This window comes from Microtus pennsylvanicus, chromosome X, assembly GCF_037038515.1.
Source record: "Microtus pennsylvanicus isolate mMicPen1 chromosome X, mMicPen1.hap1, whole genome shotgun sequence".
In the NCBI taxonomy this organism is placed as follows: Eukaryota; Metazoa; Chordata; class Mammalia; order Rodentia; family Cricetidae; genus Microtus; species Microtus pennsylvanicus.
In genome coordinates, this window is record NC_134601.1 from 15608128 (window position 1) to 15629439 (window position 21312).

Here is a 21312-nt window from a genome sequence, read left to right on the forward strand (position 1 = left end):
CTTTAAGTGAACTTTAGCCATAATATTAGCAAAATATAGTTCTGTGAATTGCAGCAATGATCATCTGGGAAAATATTATTACTCTGGCCTTTGAATTGAGCAAACAGTTGTCCAAGAATCACTATTTTAAAATTATTAATCTATTGCTTAGTATAAGAAACACTGATCATAGTCAATGCTCTGTTAAACCATCTCCTAGATTCCATCCTGTTCTTTTGTATTAGACAAGCTACTGCTTTAAATTAAGAGTTTAATATTCTAATTGGCAAAATGGGAAGGTACAGCTATAAAAGCAATCTGTTTTTTTTATAAAACTGCTGTAGAATAAGTTTTGTACTTAATACACACACTTGCCATAGCTGAATCATAATTAATATACTGTACTTGTTGATTATTGTATGCTCTACCTGTTGATCTCTACTCCACTTGCTTGAGTACATGTTTGGCAGCTTCTATAAGCTCTCTATTGGAAATTGGCTCATTGTTCCCTTTAAGAATTTTACTTAGTATCCCAATATCTCCTATAAGAATAACTAAGGCTTTAGCCATTGTATTTCTAATTAAAACTTAGTAAGCTATTCTCCTCTTAAGTTGCAAGTCTGCATAGCTAATAGGAAAATGGAAAAAGGAAGCATATTTAACTAATGATGCTGGCTTAATTAGACATCAATATGTAGAAGAATGAAAATAGATCCATTTTCATTTTTATGCACAAAACTTAGGTTTAAATGAATCAAAGACCTCAACATAAAACCAACCACATTGAATCTCACAGAAGAAAAAATAGAAGTACATTTGAATGCATTGGTACATCTCAAACACAGCCTCAGTGGCACAAACATTGAAAAAAAACAATTAATAAATCAGATCTCCTGAACTGAGAAGCTTTTGTATAGCAAAGGATATAATCAACAAGACTGTTGGAGTCCGTGTGGGTCCAACACTGATTCCCTAACCAGACTGTAATGGAGTCACGAGGAATAATCAGACGCAGCTTACACGGTCATCATGGAAGAGCAAGATCTCTCTCCAAAGATCTCTCGTTTATTCTCCAAACACCTTATATACCATCACATCAATTGAGCGGGAAAACACATTAGGCTGTCTCCTAGGCAACGAGGTGCATGGGCTCAAGTCATGTCTGCATCTATCTGTATGCTATCAGTCAGGTAGGCCATGAATTAGCATCTCTATAAGACATCCTCCAAATTTCAAAGGGAGGAAGCACCAAACCTCTTAACTTTTAAGTCATCAGCTTTAGCCAACATCTCTTCTCAGGTAATCGACATTTATAACAAAAGAAACTAGGAGCAGCACATCCTGGCTATTATTAAACAGAGACAGCTTGTCTGCAGAGTTACGTGATCAGCTCAGACAGGGCTAATAGCTCTTGTGCCATACAGAAATATGGGCCTACACAAGACATAATATCAGCCTATAGAATTGGAAAAGATGTTTACTTATCAGTAATTTATTTTAAAAACATATGAAGAACTCAGGAAATTAGTCATCAAAAGAACAAATAATCTAATAAAAATATATGTTACAGACCTAAACTGAAAGCTCTCAATAGGTGAACTTAAAATGACTGAAAGACACTAAAAAAATTCTCAAGCATAACATCCTTTAGAAATTAGAGAAATGCAAATTAAAACTCTGAGATTCCATCTTATCCCTGTAAGAATGACCAAGATTTAAAATACTGCTAAAAACCTATGCTTAAGAGAATGTGGGGTAAAGAAAAAAAAAACTTCTCTACTGCTGGTAGAAGTGAAAACTGGCATAGCTGCTTTGGATCCTAGTATGGTGATAGGCAACTGTTTACCTTAAAACTCAGCAATACCCCTTTTGGGCCTATATACAAAAGATGCTCAACCATACCATAAAGACATGTGCTCAACTACGTTCAAAACAGAATTACTTTGTCACAGGCAGAATTTGACAACAATTCAAAATGCACCTCTTCTCCACATATGATAAATTAGAGACATCATCCTTTACAATAGCCATAAATATCATAAAATATCTTTGAGTAACTCTAATCACACAAATGGAAAAACCTGTATGATAAGAACTTTAACTCTTTCAAAAAAGAAATTTAAGACATGAGAAAATGGAAAGATCTATTCTTTTGTGAAAATAGAGCCAACATAGCAAAAATGACAATCTTACTGAAATCAACCTATGGATTTAATGCAAATGCTCATTAAAATTAAAGCAAAATTTTTTACAGACCTCGAAAGAACAATCCTCAACTTCATAAGAAAAAATAACAATTCAGGATAGCCTAAATAATCTTAAAATCCTGTACAATTAAGGAACTTTTGAATGTATCACAATCTCTGACTTTAAAACTTCACTGTAGAATCACAGTACTGAAATCAATCCACCTTGGATACAAATTCACATGCCTACAAACAGCAGATTTTTGACAAAGAAGCAAAATTGTGAAATGTAAAAGAAGCATAATTAACCTGCTTATTTGTTTTTTTCTTTAATTTTTTTATTATTAAAATTTTTTATTAAAAATTTCTGCCTCCTCCCCGCCTCCCTTTTCCCTCCCCCTCCCCCCACTCCCCACACCCCACACCCCACTCCCCTCCCCCTTCCTCTGCAGTCCAAAGAGCAGTCAGGGTTCCCTGCCCTGTGGTAAGTCCAAGGTCCTCCCCCCCCATCCAGGTCTAGGAAGGTGAGCACCCAAACAGGCTAGGCTCCCACAAAGTCCTGAAGCTGCAGCTCTCTGAGGCTACCTAATTTGCAAACCTGCCTTTCAGCTTCTAGCACAGCAGGGTGTAGGACATAGGCTCTCTCTGTCTGCCAACTTGCTATCCCAAGCTCTTGCAGCCTTGCTGTACCTTTTTTTTTTTTTACCATTTCTTTTTTATTTTAACTGTAATTATAAAATTAAGAGAATTTCTGGACTCTCTCCTGTTCTATTGACTGACTCTGGATTGCTGACTGTGTGGGGTTAAATTAGTTTTTAAACTTTGTCTTTTGCTTGCCTTTTACCAGCAGGTGGGTTAGATTTAGCTGGCTACTGAAAGCACATGGCTCCTCAATCTCAGTGGTAACCAAAGCGATTCTTCGGCCAAAAGCCATTTTTTTTTCATTTTTCCTACCTGTTTAACAGCAAGCGATAAAAGTTGTATCTCCACATCTATCATGCCTACAGATTTTAAATATATGTACTATTGTTTCTGCTCCATTCTAACTCCCTTTAGCTACCAATATATATAACAGAATACTTTTTTTTTCAATTTAAATTTTGTCCTTTTTTTACACTTTTTTAAAATTTATTCTCTATTTCTGAGAGCTTAATACTCACGTATCCACTATTTTTTTCTCACGGGTTCCTCACTTCCTTACTATTTGTGGGGTTTTTTTTGGGGGGGGGAAGATGCAGATCAGCCTTACATTGGACGCCATTATGTTGGGGTCCAGTGCTAGCCCGGACCATGAATTATTTCTCTGGATCAGATCCCAACATAAACTCTCTCTCTCTGGACTGGCGCAGAAGTGCGGGAACAAAAACACAACTCACATGGCTTTATCAGGAAGAAGATATTCCATAATCCCTCATGTAATCCTGAGTTCACATCCTGAAGAATTCCTCTCACTTTATTCTCCAAAGAGCCTTATATATCAAAACATAAAATGAGGGGGAAATTCATTAGCATTCTGTTTCCTAGGTAACCAGGTGATTGGCTTTTAGTCACATCCACATCTACCTGTATTTACTGTCATGTAGGCTGAATTAGCACCTCTTTTCAGGCATCCTCCAAATTAGAGAGAAGGAGCAAAGCAACATCCTGACCCTTTGTTAGGATAGGGACAGCCTGTCTGGAAGGTTATGTAACTACTTCAGGTGTGGCCTATGGCTTTAGAGCCTGGCTGCCATACTATGTAAAAATATGGGCCTACACATCTCCAACTAGGCTACATCTCCCATTCTTTCCGAAACATTCAGCAAACTGCAGAGCAAGCACTTAAATACATGTGCCTATGGGACCATTCTCATTCAAACTACTAAACAGGGATACTTAGATATTCGTGCTTTATTTTATTAGTCACCATAGAAGGAAGTAGAGTCAGGCAAGATAAACACCAAAGAATGCAGCACAGTAGAATTTTATGCAAACCTCAAGAAAAATGAAATCATGACATTTTGCTGTGGGATAATGCTCTAGTATACTGTAAAGATTTGTCACTTATATTAGTTTAATAGAATGCTGATTGGCCAGTAGTCAGACAGGAAGAATAGGAGGGGCAGCCAGACTAAGAGAATTCTGGGAAGAGGATAAACAGAGACGTAGTTACCAGCCAGATACAGAGAAAGCAAGATCAGAATGCCTACTGAGAAAATATACCAAGCCACGTAGCTAAACATAGACAAGAATTATGGGTTAATATAAGTTGTAAAAGCTAGGTAATAATAATCCTGAACTAATAAAACAAATCGTTTATAATTAATATAAGCCTCTGTGTGTTTCTTTAGAAATGAACAACTGCTCCTTTAAGAGAGGCTTCCTGACTCAGCATTAGCAGCAAAATCCTTGGAGCTCTTTTTTTAAAAATTTTTTTTAAAATTTATTTATTTATTAAGGATTTCTGCCTCCTCCCCGCCACGGCCTCCCATTTCCCTCCCCCTCCCCTGATCAAGTCCCCCTCCCTCATCTGCTCGAAGAGCAATCAGGGTTCCCTGACCTGTGGGAAGTCCAAGGACCGCCCACCTCTTATCCAGGTCTAGTAAGGTGAGCATCCAAACTGCCTAGGCTCCCCCAAAGCCAGTACGTGCAGTAGGATCAAAAACCCACTGCAATTATTCTTGAGTTCTCAGTATTCCTCATTGTCTGCTATATTCAGCTAGTCCGGATTTATCCCATGCTTTTTCAGACCCAGGCCAGCTGGCCTTGGTGAGTTCCTGATAGAACATCCCCATTGTCTCAGTGTGTGGGTGCACCCCTCGCGGTCCTGACCTCCTTCTGCTCCTGATTTGGACCTTGAGATTTCTGTCCAGTGCTCCAATGTGGGTCTCAGTCTTTGTCTCCTTTCATCGCCTGATGAAGGTTAATATTCAGGAGGATGCCTATGTGTTTGTCTTTGGATCACCTTCTTATTTAGCTTCTCTAGGTACATGAATTATAAGCTCAATGTCCTTTATTTATGGCTAGAAACCAAATATGAGTGAGTACATCCCATGTTCCTCTTTTTGGGTCTGGGATACCTCACTCAGAATAGTGTTTTCTATTTCCATCCATTTGTATGCAAAATTCAAGAAGTCCTTGTTTTTTACTGCTGAGTAATACTCTAATATGTATATATTCCATACTTTCTTCATCCATTCTTCCGTTGAAGGGCATCTAGGTTGTTTCCAGGTTCTGGCTATTACAAACAATGCTGCTATGAACATAGTTGCGCATATACTTTTGTTGTATGATAGGGCCTCTCTTGGGTATATTCCCAAGAGTGGTATTGCTGGATTCACGGGTAGGTTGATCCCGAATTTCCTGAGAAACCGCCACACTGCTTTCCAGAGTGGTTGCACAAGTTTGCATTCCCACCAGCAATGGGTGAGTGTACCCCTTCCTCCACATCCTCTCCAGCAAAGGCTATCATTGGTGTTTTTTATTTTAGCCATTCTGACAGGTGTAAGATAGTATCTTAAAACTGTCTTGATTTGCATTTCCCTGATCGCTAAGGAAGTTGAGGATGACCTTAAGTGTCTTTTGGCCATTTGAAGTTCTTCTGTTGAGAATTCTCTGTTCAGCTCAGTGCCCCATTTTATAATTGGGTTTATTAGCCTTTTACGGTCTAGTTTCTTGAGTTCTTTATATATTTTGGAGATAAGACCTTTGTCAGTTGCGGGGTTGGTGAAGATCTTCTCCCAGTCAGTAGGTTGCCTTTTTGTCTTAGTGACAGTGTCCTTTGCTTTACAGAAGCTTCTCAGTCTCAGGAGGTCCCATTTATTCAATGATGCCCTTAGTGCCTGTGCTGCTGGGGTTATACGTAGGAAGTGGTCTCCTGTGCCCATGTGCTGTAGAGTACTTACCACTTTCTCTTCTATCAGGTTCAGTGTGTTCGGACTGATATTGAGGTCTTTAATCCATTTGGACTTGAGTTTTGTGCATGGGGATAGATATGGATCTATTTTCATTCTTCTACAGATTGACATCCAGTTTTTTTAAATAATTTTTTTAATATTTATTTATTATGTATACAATATTCTGTCTACATGTATGTCTGCAGGCCAGAAGAGGGCACCAGACCTCATTACAGCTGGTTGTGAGCCAACATGTGGTTGCCGGGAATTGAACTCAGGACCTTTGGAAGAGTAGGTAATTCTCTTAACCACTGAGCCATCTCTCCAGCCCCCTTGACATCCAGTTTTGCCAGCACAATTTGTTGAAGATGCTCTCTTTTTTCCATTGTGTACTTTTAGCTCCTTTATCGAAAATCAGGTGTTCATAGGTTTGTGGGTTAAAGTCAGGGTCTTCTATTCGATTCCATTGGTCGACTTCTCTGTTTTTATGCCAATACCAACCTGTTTTCAATACTGTAGCTCTGTAATAGGATTTGAAGTCAGGGATGGTAATGCCTCCAGACAATCCTTTATTGACTGAGCCATTTCACTATATGAGTAGAGCTTTCCTTTGTGCTTGTCTGCCAGTTCATTGTTGGTATACAGCAAGATCTGGTCTTCTGATCTGTGTGTGAGGAGAAAAGGATTTCATAATATGAGGGCTCTAACATATGTTTGGTTCTGTTTATCTTCTGGTCTGTGAACCATACAGCCCCCTATTTGTATGTCCAGTCAGCTTCTAGTAGTGGTGAACTTGGTTTAATATAAAATGTCCTCTATCTAAATTCATGGAAATTCCTAAGGGAAACCTAGTTTGAGTTCATCTTCCTTCAGGCTTTCTTTGGGGTCTTTAAAGAATACTCTTTCTTTGAAAGGTCTGCAGAGGCAGCTCTATTTTACAATGTTAGGCTAGCAATCTTGACAATCTCTATTCACTACTTGGTACTTTAAAAACAAACAGATGCTTCCATTCAAAGATCAAAGTGACCTATGATTCTGGGTAAGAGCCAAAGTATCTAGCAATTTAAGAAGTTGCTCAACAGGATGAAGAAGGAGAAATATTTACAAAGCAGGAATAGCTGTTTAGCACTGTCACATTAGTTAAAAGATACTATACTAACAATATTTTTTCCTGAGAAAGGGTTTCTGTGTAACAGTCCTGGCTGCCCTGGAATTCACTCTGTAGACCAGGCTGGTCTCAAACTTACAAAGGTCTTCCTGCCTCTCCCTCTCAAATTCTGGGATTAAAGATGTGCACCACCACCAGCAGGCCTAACTTTCTTATTAAATGGGAAAAATGGATTTCTTTTGAGGCAGCATCTTACTCTGGAGCCTTAGGCTTAGACTTACAACCCTACTGTTTCAGCCTCTTGAGTGCTGGGATTACAGGCATGTTACAGATGCCTGGTTAATCATAGGATCTTAAATTTTTAATTTTGTAAATAAAGTAAAATGTGTGCAGCTTATTTATATTAATTATTTTCAGCATATGTTATAAAATTATACCTTCTTAATATTAGGTATTATGATGATTAATTTTAATTTGACCAGATTATGAAATTCCTACGGCATTAGTGAGGCACACTTTGGGTATAATTTTGAGAGTATTTTCAGAAAGAATGAACAGAACTGTGGTGACCTACCCTGGGGAGATTGTCACCATTCCATAGTCTGGGATTCCTGAGTAAAAAGGAGCAAAGGAAAAAAAGCCAGTTGAGTGCCACCATTCCCATTTCATTGATTTCTGATATGCTGAAATTTAAGCAATCATACATGCCTCTTTACTATAATAGATCATATTCCCTGAACTGTGAACCAAAATAAGCCCTTAAGTAGCTTCATGTCATATATTTGGTCATAGCAACAAGAAAAGTAACTAATACAGGTCGATAGAAAATTAGCACAATAACTTTGCTATTTGCAAGAGACTACAACAAAGCTCTCTGAGAGGTCTTTTCCAGTTATCATATAAGTTTTCAAATTGTGAGTCCTGTCTTACTCAGTCAGAGATGCTATAATGAAGTAGCAAGTGACTGGAGAGATGACTCAGTCATTAAAGATTACTTGCTGCTCTTCCAGAGCATCTGAGTTGTGTGAGCACCTGAGTTGTGTTCCTAGCACTCACAACTGGGAGTCTTAGTAACTTCAGCTCCTGGGAATCTGATGCCCTCTTCTGGCCCCCATAGGAACCTGCACACTCATGGCATATACTCCACATAGACATACACTTACACATAAATTAAAAATGTGCAAAGTAACTGGTGAGTTATTGTCTTAGTACATTGTTTCTGCCACACTAGAATTTCACACTAAGTGACTTATAAAGGATTCTAGAGGCTGGGATGTCCACGGTCATGATGGGGGCATATGGTTTGCTGTGTTATGAAGTGGAAAAAGATGAAAGAGTCAGAGCAACTGCAAGGGTTGGTTGTGGGATGGAGAAACTTTTATAGCAAGAATCCATTATTGGAGACTTCACAATCTATGCTGCTTCTACTAGATCACAGCTCTCAGCATTGTTTCACTAAGCAAAGTTTCAATCACCTGAACCCTAAGGTATGCATTCAAAACATGCATTTATAAATAATGGAAATTATCAAGATATCACAAGAGTCAAATTCTGGTGAGAGCTCATCTGGGAATGCATGTTGCTGTCATTTTGCTGTGTTCTCCTCCCATGGCAGAAAGAGTTAGCTAGATCTCTGTACTGTTCCAATGAAGCCATTAAATCTCATTCACAAGAGTACCATTCTTATAATTTCCCTCAGTGACTCTTAATACCATCATATTGGGTGGTGTACTGGTGTTCTTTGAATGTTCTTTTTAGCCTGTAGGAAAAACAGTAACTTGGATGTCCACTCACCTTTTCTTTGATCTGAGAGTCTAATGACTCACAGAACTGTTATCTGTAGTTAGAGTTAATACTGAGATTCTCTATTGAGTCTTGTTTCAAATAGTTAAACCTCTTATAGAGACAGTTGTAATAAATGAATTCTATCAAAAGGAATTCACCAAATTGTGATTGCAAATGAAATAGCTTTGTGGGGACAAGATGTACTCCCAACAAGGGAGCTTTATGTTTCTCTCCTCCCACTGCTTCACTTCTAATCTTGCTGTAGAAAGAACCAAGCAGAAATTATGACATTATCTTCTCAAACTCCTTAACTCCACATCAGTATCTTAGGTCTTTCTTGTTCATAGAAACTAAAGATAGTTTTGAAGGCCAGCTCCTTCAATTCTTTCCAAAGGGTATTTTATTTTTGGATGTTGGCTTTTTACCTTCTTAAGCACTGCAATCTCCAAATATAAGTTTGGCGATATTCATGTATTTCTGTTACCTAAAATAATTTTACATGTTTGTATTATAAAATAATACAATTGTATTTCATATTTTGTTGTGATATTCAAAATGTTTACTAGCATAAGGGGATTTCAGAGTTAGTTAAATTGCTTTATCTAGGTTATATATACCTTCCTTTTCTGGGAAAAGCAAAGTTTTTTTATAGATACCATGTGTTCTCATAATATTCAGGCTGAGAGACTTGAGAGAGAATAGACATAGAATTCGCCCCCATTCTGTAGAGTAAACAAGGAAGTAGGGAGAGGGGAGCATATTAACCAAGACTAAATGTCAAACTCATCTTTTAGGGTATCTTATGGGATCTTAAAATGTTTCACAAAACTTCTGAAATTCTTTTCTTAAAAAATGTCTTGCTTTTTTAATTAATTAATCTTGCTATCTGGCAATATCCTGCATGTATATAATGTTTTCCGGTTATTCTCCCCTATCATCTCTTAGTTCTTTCCTACTCTTTTGCCAGCCTCCCTGTTTCCTTAAAAATGTTTCCCATATTTACTAGCTTTTTTTTTTTTTGGTTAGAGCAGTTTGGAACTAACCGTGAGAGCCTGGTGGGCTTACTACTGGACTTAAAACTGGGTACTATCCCTCCCCATTTCTCAGAATGTGTCATTTGCCATTAGATCAGGAGTAAGTGGTGGGGCCATATGAACCACTTCTCAGTTAAGAAGGCCCAAGTTACATTATCTCAGTGCTAGTAGGCAGAGCTGTTATCAGCTCTGGTTGCCACAGCTGCATGGTGCTTAGAAGATGGCATTTTGCAGCCTTGCTCCCTTTATTCTAGCCCTCACATTTTCTAGACAAATCAGTGTAAGTGACTAAATTTTTTGGTAAAGTTGTAGCATTCTGGGTGAATTGTCCAAAACAATATAAAAATTATCTTGAGTAGAAACCATGTAATATCATTGCCCAGAACATTAAAAAAGAGTAGACATCTCAGTGTAAAAGCAAACATTGAAATAGTCCATATTAGGTGCGAAGAGTTATAGATGCTTGGGTTTTCCTCCATGTATCTATATTCTCAGAGACAATATCTTGTGTGATAACACATCTAAAGGTTCTTCCCTCCTGGACAAAAATTTTTATTATTTATTTGTTTATTCACATATGTTTTGTTTTGTTTCCTTGAGACAGGGTTTCTCTGTGTAGAGCACTCTTCTATTCTGGAATTCACTGTGTAGACCAGGTTGGCTTCCAACTCAGAGATACACCTGCCTCTGCATCCCTAGTGTGGAAATTAAGAGCCTGTGTGGTGACCCAGCTAGTTTTAAAATCTTAATGAATTTTGGGAGTGATTACATTTTTGTTGCCAGAGAATTGGGAAAAAATGTGTTAATATGGAGTGTACAACCTAGTTTGACTGAAGTACAGGCTCAGAATGATAGAATTCTGTCAGATTTATTTGGAAAGTTCTTGGCAGTCTTTTAGGGTCTTGAATGCTGTATTGATGTGTTCAAACTTTTTACAGGATGTAATTTGGAGGCACTGAAGGTTTTTGTTCAGGAGTTAAAAGAGAAATATGAAATTGATTTACATGGTTAGATTTGACCAAAATGAGAGGAGCAGTGATGAGAGGTCATTCAGAAACTGGCAATAGGGTAGTTACAAGTGATCTAACTTCCATTGAGAGAACTCTTATTTCACAGTTGTATAAAAGCAGCTGAGAAGGCAATGGAATGTGGTAGTCTAAATATAATTGGTCCCCATAATCTCATAGAGAGTAGCAGTATTAGGAGGTGTGGCTTTTTTGGAGAAGGCAATGCCTTGTTGAAGGAAACGTGTCAATACGGGGGTGGGCGTTGAGGTTTCCTATGCTCAGGATATGACCCATTGTCTCAGATGACTTCCTGTTGCCTACAGGACATAGTATTCTCAACTACTCCTCCAACACCAGCTCTGCCTGCACGCTCTCAGGCTGCTTGTCATGACGATAGTGGACTGAACTTCTTAAAGTATAAGTTATCCTCTCCATTAAATGTTTTTATTTATAAAAAATAAGTGAGATGTTACCTCTGAAATTTCAGACTCTCTGCTTATGCCACTTCATCTTTCTGGTTTCAACAACAATAAGAAATCTTTTGCCTTGTGTTTTTCAAACATGCTCAGAATGGGCGTCACAAGTTTAGTGCTAAAGATTTGGCATCCTCAGATCTATCCAGTTCGCAAGTACCTTGTCTTCTAGGAAACAACACAGACATTCTCTCACAGACCAGATTTGACTTATATGCAATGCACACATGCTTTTAAGTTAGGTATGTGTGAAGTGGAACCTTGGGGACCTTACTTCATTATAATTTTCAAGGAACTGGAGGGATTTGCTTCTACTCATGATTTGGCTTTTAATTAAAGTGGGGAAAGATATGGACTATTCAGTTTTGACTATAGTTTTCCTGTCATTAGGAGCTTTTTCCTAAGAACACAAACCAGTGTGCCTTTGGCCATCAAGTTAACATTCAACATTAATTCACTTTAATAAAAAAATGCCATTATGTTACCCTTTAAGAAAAGAGCTTTCTAAGACTCCTAGCAATAGTGGAGAGGGTGCCTGAACTGGCCTTCCCCTGTAAGCAGATTGGTGACTACCCTAAATCTCAGCATAGAAACTTCTTCCAGTAACTGGTGAAAGTAGATGCAGTGATCCACAGCCAAGTACTGGGCCAAGCTCTGGGAGTCCAGTTAAACAGAGGGTGGAAGGATTATATGAGCAAGGGGGCTCACGATTACGATGGGGAAACCCACAGAGATGACTGACCTGAGTTTGTGCGAGCTCACGGTCTCTGGACATACAGCTAAGGAGCCAGCATAGGAACGACCTAGGTCCTCTGCATCTGGGTGACAGCTGTGTAGCTTGGTCTTTTGTGGGACCCCTAGCAGTGGGGCCAGAACCTATCCTTGATGCAAAGGGAAGGATCTTGGTCCTGCCTCAACTTGATATGCAATGCTTGGTTGGTTCTCAAGGGAAACCTTTTCCCATCTGAATAGAGACTGAGGAGGTGTGGATGGGGGGTGGGGTGGGGAGAGGGGGTTGAAGAGAGGTTCAGGGGAGAACAAGAGGAGAGGAGGGAGGGGAAACTGTGCTTGGTATGTAAAATAAAATAAAGAAAAAATAATAAATAAAAACTTATAAAAGGAAAAAAGCAAAGAGCTTTCTCTCAATATATTTTTCTCATAGTTGAAAAAATACTTATCATTTTTTTCACTAAGTAAAAAAAATACTGCTGAAAATGTCAGGCTCATTTCACAGCTCTAACCTAAGCTCATCAAACTGAAGGAGGGCTGGTGAAGCCAGACCACCAGAGGGTAGCTTCTAAGTCTTTTACAGTTAGATGGGTATGTTACCTTGGTTTAAAGCGAAGAAACCTGTTGTGTCACAGATACACTTATATATTTATGCCACATTGAGTTTATTGCTGTGTGTTTTTAGTTTGTTTGGTTCTCATCATTCCACTTACAATGATGGCTTGCATCATTGCGTACTTCAATTTCAAAGATCTGCTTGAATTAGCTGTTTTCATCGCTGCCTATGCCCACTCAATTCCACTAGAGGGCACTCTTACCTCTGAGACTACTGCAGCCATGCACAGTTAGAAGAGGAAGACAGACTGGCTTTCGCTTGTCAGAAAGGCTGATTTGTCTGAAATATTGCTATCCATGTCCCTCTTCTCCCAAGTCCTGCACTGTTTCATACTTAACTGCTTTTAAAAGTCTCCTAATTATCTATTAACTGGGCATTGTATATAAGTACGAGGTGGCCGAAGAGACAAGATTTGAGTTAAAGACAGACTGGGCTCCTAGGAACCCACAGTAGAATGGCAGAGAGGGTACGCTGCATCTGAGTAGAGGAGAGTGCCATGGAGACAGAAAGAAAGCTTTTGATGGTTGGTTCGGCATGGCCTGAGACTCAGAAGGGTTAGGGTTTCATAGCCTTGGTTTGTGGGGTTATTAGCATACAGCCAGGACTTATCTGGCATAATGTGAGTAGAAAGAACAGCCTTATTTGCATTACTGCACTGAAGCTCTCAGCTCTGGAGATCAGGAAGAAGGGAGTGGTAAACACTGTCTCCGGGCCTAGGAACTGGCTGTGTTCTCCCATAGTCTCAGATCAAAGGCACCTGCACCAGCTCAATACCAAAGAGTAAAAATATTTATTGTAGCAATTTCATTGGCTTTTTGTCAATATTTGGACAACAACAAAACAGAGAAAAACACATTTATAAAAATAAGTATCACTCATGTTGCCATCAACAACAGTTGCCCATTCTCAATCTCTTTATGTATTTGTTTTTTTTTTTTATTTTTTTTTATTTTTTTTTATTTATTTATTAAGGATTTCTGCCTCCTCCCCGCAACCGCCTCCCATTTCCCTCCCCCTCCCCCGATCAAGTCACCCTCCCTAATCTGCTCGAAGAGCAATCAGGGTTCCCTGACCTGTGGGAAGCCCAAGGACTGCCCACCTCTATCTATATTTGTTTCCATATTTTTTTCTTACACATTGAAAATATTCACACATGGGGCTTGGAGAGATGGCTCAATGATTGGGAGTACTTTTGCTTTTGCAGAGGACCCAGGTGCAGTCTCCAGTAACAACATGTGCCTCACAACCCTCTGTAACTCCAGTTCTAAGAGACCTAGTTTTATCCTATGGCTTGCACGGACACCAGGCTTGCATATAGTACACAGATATACATGCAGGCAGAATAATCAGACATAGAAAAGAAAAGTAAATCTTTTTTAAAAATTCACAAGCACAAACATTATATTGCCTCTTTGGGGGTTTGTTTTAATCTATGTTCTCCCATTCATCTAGCAACATTTTTGGGTTTAGCTATGGGGGTGTGCAGAATGCTCTTACAGTACAGTGGCAGCAAATTTATCATGTTCTTCTCTAATTTTTATCTTCACTTCAAAAATGCAAACCTATTATTCCAGATCTTAAATTTGTATGGTTAATGTTATTGTCAATTTGACACAATCTATAGTCACATGGGAAAGGAATCTCAAAGACGGATTATCTGTGGACATGTTAGTGGAAGACGGAGCCCAGAGTATATAAAACTCAGAAAAGCTAGAAGGCGGATATGCTAATTCATTGCCCTCTGCTCTTGCCTCTAATATGACTAGCTGCTTCAAGTACCTGCCACCCCAACTTCCCAGCAATGAAGGACTGGAACATGAAATTGTGAGCCAAATAAATCCTTGATCTTTTAATTTGTTTTTTTTTTCCTTTTAATCACTGCAACAGGACAGGAAAGTTAGACAACACGAGACATGGAAGTGGAAAAGGGACTGAAGGGCGCAGGCATGGGGAGGGGTACAAACGGTGGGGAGTAGGGATAGAAAGTATAGGAACAACAAAAGCCAAGTGTGTATAAAATACCACAATAAGAGCTATTACTTTGTATCCTAATTTTAAAAACAAATTAAAATTATTAAAAAGTAAATTAGAGAAAAATGTGTAAATCAGAAATTTGCAAATAATCAGATCACTTGTAGCCACTGCTTGGAATTATAGTTGATGCTAATTTTGATATATTGTTCTCTAATGTTTTGTACACATTATTTAAAAAATGATCCATGCATTATAGTTACTAGTTTATACCATGTCCTTTTAATTTTTAGGTCTTAATAGGCTTTTTGCTTTATGGTTATAATAGTGGTCCATCATGTAGATGCAGCAAGAACATACATAATAATGCTATCAACTAGAATTTAGGTATTAGACATTTTATTAGTTTCCTTTTAAAACTGTTCTTGAAATAATATATGCTCTTGTATGTAAATGTGAGTATCTGCCTGGATAAATTTCCTGCAATGGAGCTTCTTTGTTGGGGACTATAAATTAAAGGACACTATTATTTCTTTATTTAGCTAAATAATACATGTTTATTTTATACCATGTAGAAAATACATACCCAAGAAAGGAGAAGACAAACTACCCAACTTACTATTCAAGGATAACCACCATTAACCCATCCAGTGGTCTTTTATGATACTCCATGTGCTCTTTCATAAGCTTTGTACTTAATATATTCTGAACATCTTTTTCATTTTGCAAGTTTTTCATGCTTTCACTGATTACATAGAGTTTCATTGTGTAAAAATACTACAATTTATTTGGCTAAGCTTCTGCTGTTGGACATTGACATTGTCTTATTTTCCCCCATTGTAGACAACATATGAGTAACTGGTTTTTATAAGCATAAACTTTTGCTTCACTTAAATTTCCGAACATAAAATGGCTATTTTCACATGTATTCATAGTTTAAGGTTTTAAGAAAAGCATTATCTGTCTATCTATCTATCTATCTATCTATCTATCTATCTATCTATCTATCTATCCATCCATTTATTTATTTTTATCTTTGTCACAGAATATTGGATTTTCTCTCCCTCCCCTCCCAAATAAATTCTTGGGATTAATATTTTACCAATATGACTACATATAATTGGCATCCTATTTTAAGATTTATATTTCCTTACTAGTAAAACTGATTTTCCCCTTTTCCAATTTTTTGTGTTGGAGTGGGGATTTTCCCCCAAATTTTAAGATATTTAAAAATAAACTATAAATACCAATTTTTGTTGTTCACAAAGATTTTCTTATTTGACTCACTGTTAGAACTCCAAGCCTATATTTCCTAATAGCTTCAGTACAGTCTTAGAAGCATCCTTGTCTACTTACAGTAGCATGCAGGATTGGCCTGCTAGTGTGCCATTTAGGACATTTGCATTTGTATTCGGAAGTAAGCTTGGCTCTTTATTTCCTTCTTTATGTGAATATTTGTCAGGTTTTGTGGTCAAGATAACTTTAATTCTACAAAATGAATGAAGCTTATTTCCTTCTCAGAGCATGGAAATTATCTGTTCCCAGTGAATCAGAAAGAACTTGCTTGTAAAGCTTACAAGGTATTGTAACAATCATGGGAGGAAATGGCTTTTTTGACAGTCCAATTTTCCCATGTTTTATACTTCTTTGTGATTCTAGTTTGCTAATTTTCCTAGTAATTTACCTGTTTTTGAGATTTCCAAATTTGATAGCATTTTTCTGTGTTATTGAAATATATCTTAATCACACAAAGAACAAATCAGCCATCCATGATAATTTTTAGTTTATCTGCATCAAGACAGTCACCACAACACATTTACAGTTTCAGAACCTCAACGAAATCCAGTATCCATTAGCATTCACGGTTCATTTCCACTCAGTCTCCAACCCCCACCCCATACCCTGGTTGTAGGCAGTCACTAATTTCCTTTTTGTCTACAAAAAAAAAATGTGCCTGTTCTGGATATTTCATATGAATGGAGTCATATACTATGTTAAATTTATGACTTCCTTCTTTCATTTAGTATAACGGTACTCACAGTTCAATTGTATATATGTCAGTACTTAATTTTCTTTTTAATTTTTTAATTAACAACCTTTTTTTCAAACAGTCTTAAAATGTAAAATCTAAGTATATAGTACATATAGTTCCTCTAGACACCTTCTTCCCTCACTCCTTAACATAGTTTTTCTAACATCCTGCCTTATTGTTATATATAAATTGATGCATTAATATTGATATGTGATTTTTAATTGAAGTTTCTAGTTTATACTAGGATTCTCAAATAGTGCAGGTATTTAACAAATGCCTCATATCAGGCATCCCCCATTATAATCATAAAGTATAGATTAGATGAATAAGTGAAGCACAGAGGAATTCCTAGCAGAAAATAATAGAATCTTCATGCATATTATTTAGTGAAAGAAGCCTGTCTACCAATACCATATACTGTATGATTATAATTCTCTAGCCTTCTAGTAAGGAGAAATGAAAGAAACAATAAGTAGATCGACCTTTGTTAGGAACTTGATGGAGGAGGGAAAGACTGCTTTAATACTCTTCTATGCTTCACCTGTCCTATTGCAGGGATAAGTACCATAGCCAAAAGCAACTAGGGAGAAAAGTGTCTTCTCATCTTATGGCTTACAGTCCATCTTAAAGGGAAATTAAAGAATCAAGACAGAGCCATGGAAAAACTCTGTCTACTGGCTTGCTCCCCAATGGTTTGTTCATTATAGCATCCACGCAGCCCAGGGTTGCAACACCCACAGTGGGTTGGCCCTTTTTCATCAATTATTAGTCAAGAAAATACCCTAAAGATTTGCCTATAGTGGTGTGGGAGGGCCTTCTGTCCATGTGTTGCTTTCATTGGTTAATGAATAAAGAAACTGGCTTGGCCTAATAGGGTAGAACCTAATTTAGGTAGGTGGGGAAAACTAAATGGGATGCTGGGAAAAAGAAGGCAGAGTTAGACGCCATGGATCTGCCAGAGACAGACACTGGGAATTTTACCCAGTAAGCCACCACCATGTGACAATATATAGATGATTAATAGAAATGGGTTAAATTAAGATGTAAGAATTAGCCAATAAGAAGTTAGAGCTAATGGGCCAAACAGTGATTTAATTAATACAGTTTCTATGTGGTTATTTCAGGGCTAAGTTAGCTGGGTGGCAGGGATGAACAAGTGGCCCCTCCTTGCAACACTATAGGCCAGTCTTGTGGGGGAATTTTCACAGCTGAGGCTCTCTCTTCCAAGGTGACACTAAACAACAACAAAACCCAAGCAAGCCAGAATATTGTATGGTTGCCCCATATTTTCTATGCCAATATCTTCTTTAATGTGATGCATGTTTAGATAGTCTCCCATTATAACTTGAATTGTTCATCTTCTTACTGTTGAGATTTATGAGTTCTTTGAATATTTTAGGTAAAATGCCTGCATTAAATAATGTTCTGCAATCTTTCTCCAACCCTGATATTTCTCTTTCAATATTTTAAAAATTGCAGAACACAAATATTTTAATAAGGTCTTCTAATTGATTTTATTTAATATTTCATATGGATATACTATATTTTAGTTTCTAAATTAATCACTTGGTGATTGCTTACATAATTACTTTTCATTATCATAAATAATGTAATTATAAACATTTGAGTAACACAGTGTTTTATAATGCAGGATTACCCTCTGTATGCTGTGACTATGTTTTGTTACGATTGCTTAATGAATAAAGCTGTTTTGGCCTATGACAGGGCAGAATAGAGTAAGACAGGAATTCCAAGCAAATAGAGGAGGAAAGAAGGTGGAGTCAGAGAGACACCATGAAGCAGTCGAAGGAGAAAGATACACTGGAACCTTACTGGTAGGCCACAGCCTCATGGCAATTCACAAATTCATATAAATTGGTTAATTCAAGATGCAAGAGCTAGCTAGAAATATGCCTGCATCATCGGCAGAACAGTGTTGTAATTAATAGAGTTTCTGTGTGATTATTTGGGTCAGGGTGGCAGGGAAACAATAGAGCAGCCTATGCCTACAGTTTTATGTCTGAGAACCTGTCCAAATCTTCCCACGTGTGCATCATTTTAGTCACACAAGCAGAGTAGGAGGATTAAATTTCCTCCTTAGCTTTAGCAATGTTTCTTATTATCAGCCCTTTCTATTACTTTTTCCATTACAACATTTATATAGATAGAAAGTAGTATCTCCTCATGTTTTTGTTTGCATTTCCTCAATGCAATTGAACATATTTTCAGGTACTTATTTGCCATCTGTATATCTTCTTTGCCCTTTCTGGTATTCTTTTCCACGGGAATTTCATTGATTCCTCTAATACATTTTGTGTAGGTAATTTCCAATATTTACTTCAAACATTGACCTTTTTACTAACAGTTTCAATTCCTCACCTGCTTACTAGACATTGGCAACCAGATTGAATCTCAGGATATGTATATTGCAACTGAAACTCATTTGTTCTTCTAAGCCATGTTCCTTTTCCTTTATTTCCTATGTCTATTAATACCATTATTCATCTGTAGAAAAAATTTATTGATTCTTTGCAAAATTCACATCATGTACCACAATCCCACTTATCTCCCAATCTCTCCATATCTTCCTTCCACCCTTGTAATACCCATCCCCAAGAAATCAACAAAACAAAACAAAAAATCTCGCCATGGAAGGTGCAGTGTGTCACACAGTATATACCCTTTTGCTCAAATGACTTTACTCGCAAATATTCATTGCAATGAGTCATTGGTCTGGTGTGAGGCCTCTGGATTCTGATATACTATCAATACTGGATCCCCATTGGGACTCCTCTTGGATTTCCTGTTGCTACCCTAAGTAATGGAGATCCTGCAGCTTTCGTTCTGCAGGACCAGCCCCTTCATGTATTCTAGCAGTTCATATATGGGGAAGATGTTGGCATGGACCAATTCAAAGCCCTGAATCTGAATTTGGGTGGTAGCTGAGTTGGTCAACCCACCAACTCTCCTGCAGCCAAGCCAGCCACTGGGGCCTGCTTCCTACTTTGCCAAGGTGAGGGGTGGGGCCATCTCTCCCACACTGCCCAGGTGAAAGGCAGGGCAAATTCTCTCCAGGGCAAGGCAGGCTACTCACATCAGACTGTTCCTTAACACCATCCTCATGTCTTCTGTTCCACCACTCTTCATAGTGCACAAACCATTGAGCTTCTCTTTCTCTTTCATCTCTTCACCATATACTTGCTCATCAAATTGGTGCCTGCCTTGCGTATGCCACACGGCAGAAGTTGGTGCATTGAGGCAGGCAGCAGGAGGGGATCCTATTAGGTATCTTCTGCTATACCATTTCTTATAATGATCCAAATATTAAACTTAACATTTATTTAGATGTGAAATAGTTGGAATAGGGAAAAGTCCATTAATTGTCATTATATCAGGACTAATTTACTTTTATTTTCTCTTTTTAGTATTCACTTCTTGATCTCAATCCTTTTCTGATTTTGATCTCTTACTCTATTGGTCCTTATACTTTTCATTTTATCTTGAGTTATTTTAGCTGTAACTTAAATAGCCTGTCTTGAGTGATTAATATATACCTCCTTGCTTGTTTATATTTGTGTAAGTCTAAGACTTGAATTATTACTTACTCTTGTAATTCTAAAATATATATTTTTAGTCATGGCATATTCTCAAAAGTTCAGAAAATTGGTAGGACACCTCTTCTTCTATACAGGCTTCTTGAACTTTTTATATTCTGTCAGACATCTCCATCTTAACTGACTACAAACTTGATTCTGATTTTATCTTTCCAACTGAAGACAACACTCACTTGGAATTGTTATAACAGAAATCTCACCGTCATTCCTTCTCTAAAGGTGAACATTCACCAAGTTAATCTCTGCTTTATCATTATGCTATTTTCTGTACAAACCTTTGTCTTCCTTGTAGACTATTTCAATTTTATTTTTCTGTGACTTTTTTAGCATGCCCATTCAATCTCCTTCATGCAATCAACTAACACAAAATGATTTTTTTTACACTGAAACTTTAATTAAGCCACTGCACTGAAAAGAAAAAAAATGTCACAAATCAAAGCAGAAAAAAACTATTCAGAATGTTAATGGATTCATCTGTCTTTATATCATGGTATATTATCTGACTTTTTTGTTTATATGTTAGTCTTCCTTACTAGTCTGTGAGTCCTCCAGTAAAAAAAATATTGAGGCTGATGTTTTAACAGTCCTTCTGTGCTCAGTAAATATTTATGGAGTTAATGATTTAGAAAACCCATGAGCTGAACTTCTTTTTCTTTTGATTTTAGACAAGGGATTATTTAGTAGAGGCTGGCCTAAGACTTTATAGCCAAGAAAGACTATGAACTTCTGATTCTCTTAATTTACCTCTCAAATGCTGGGATTATAGGTTTGTACCACCACTCCCTGTTTTGGGGTGCTGAAAATCAAACTGTTTTATGCACGCAAAGCAAACATTCTTCCAACAGAGCCACATTGCCCTTCCTTGTCTTTTTTTGTTGTTGAGACAAAGACTCATAATATAAC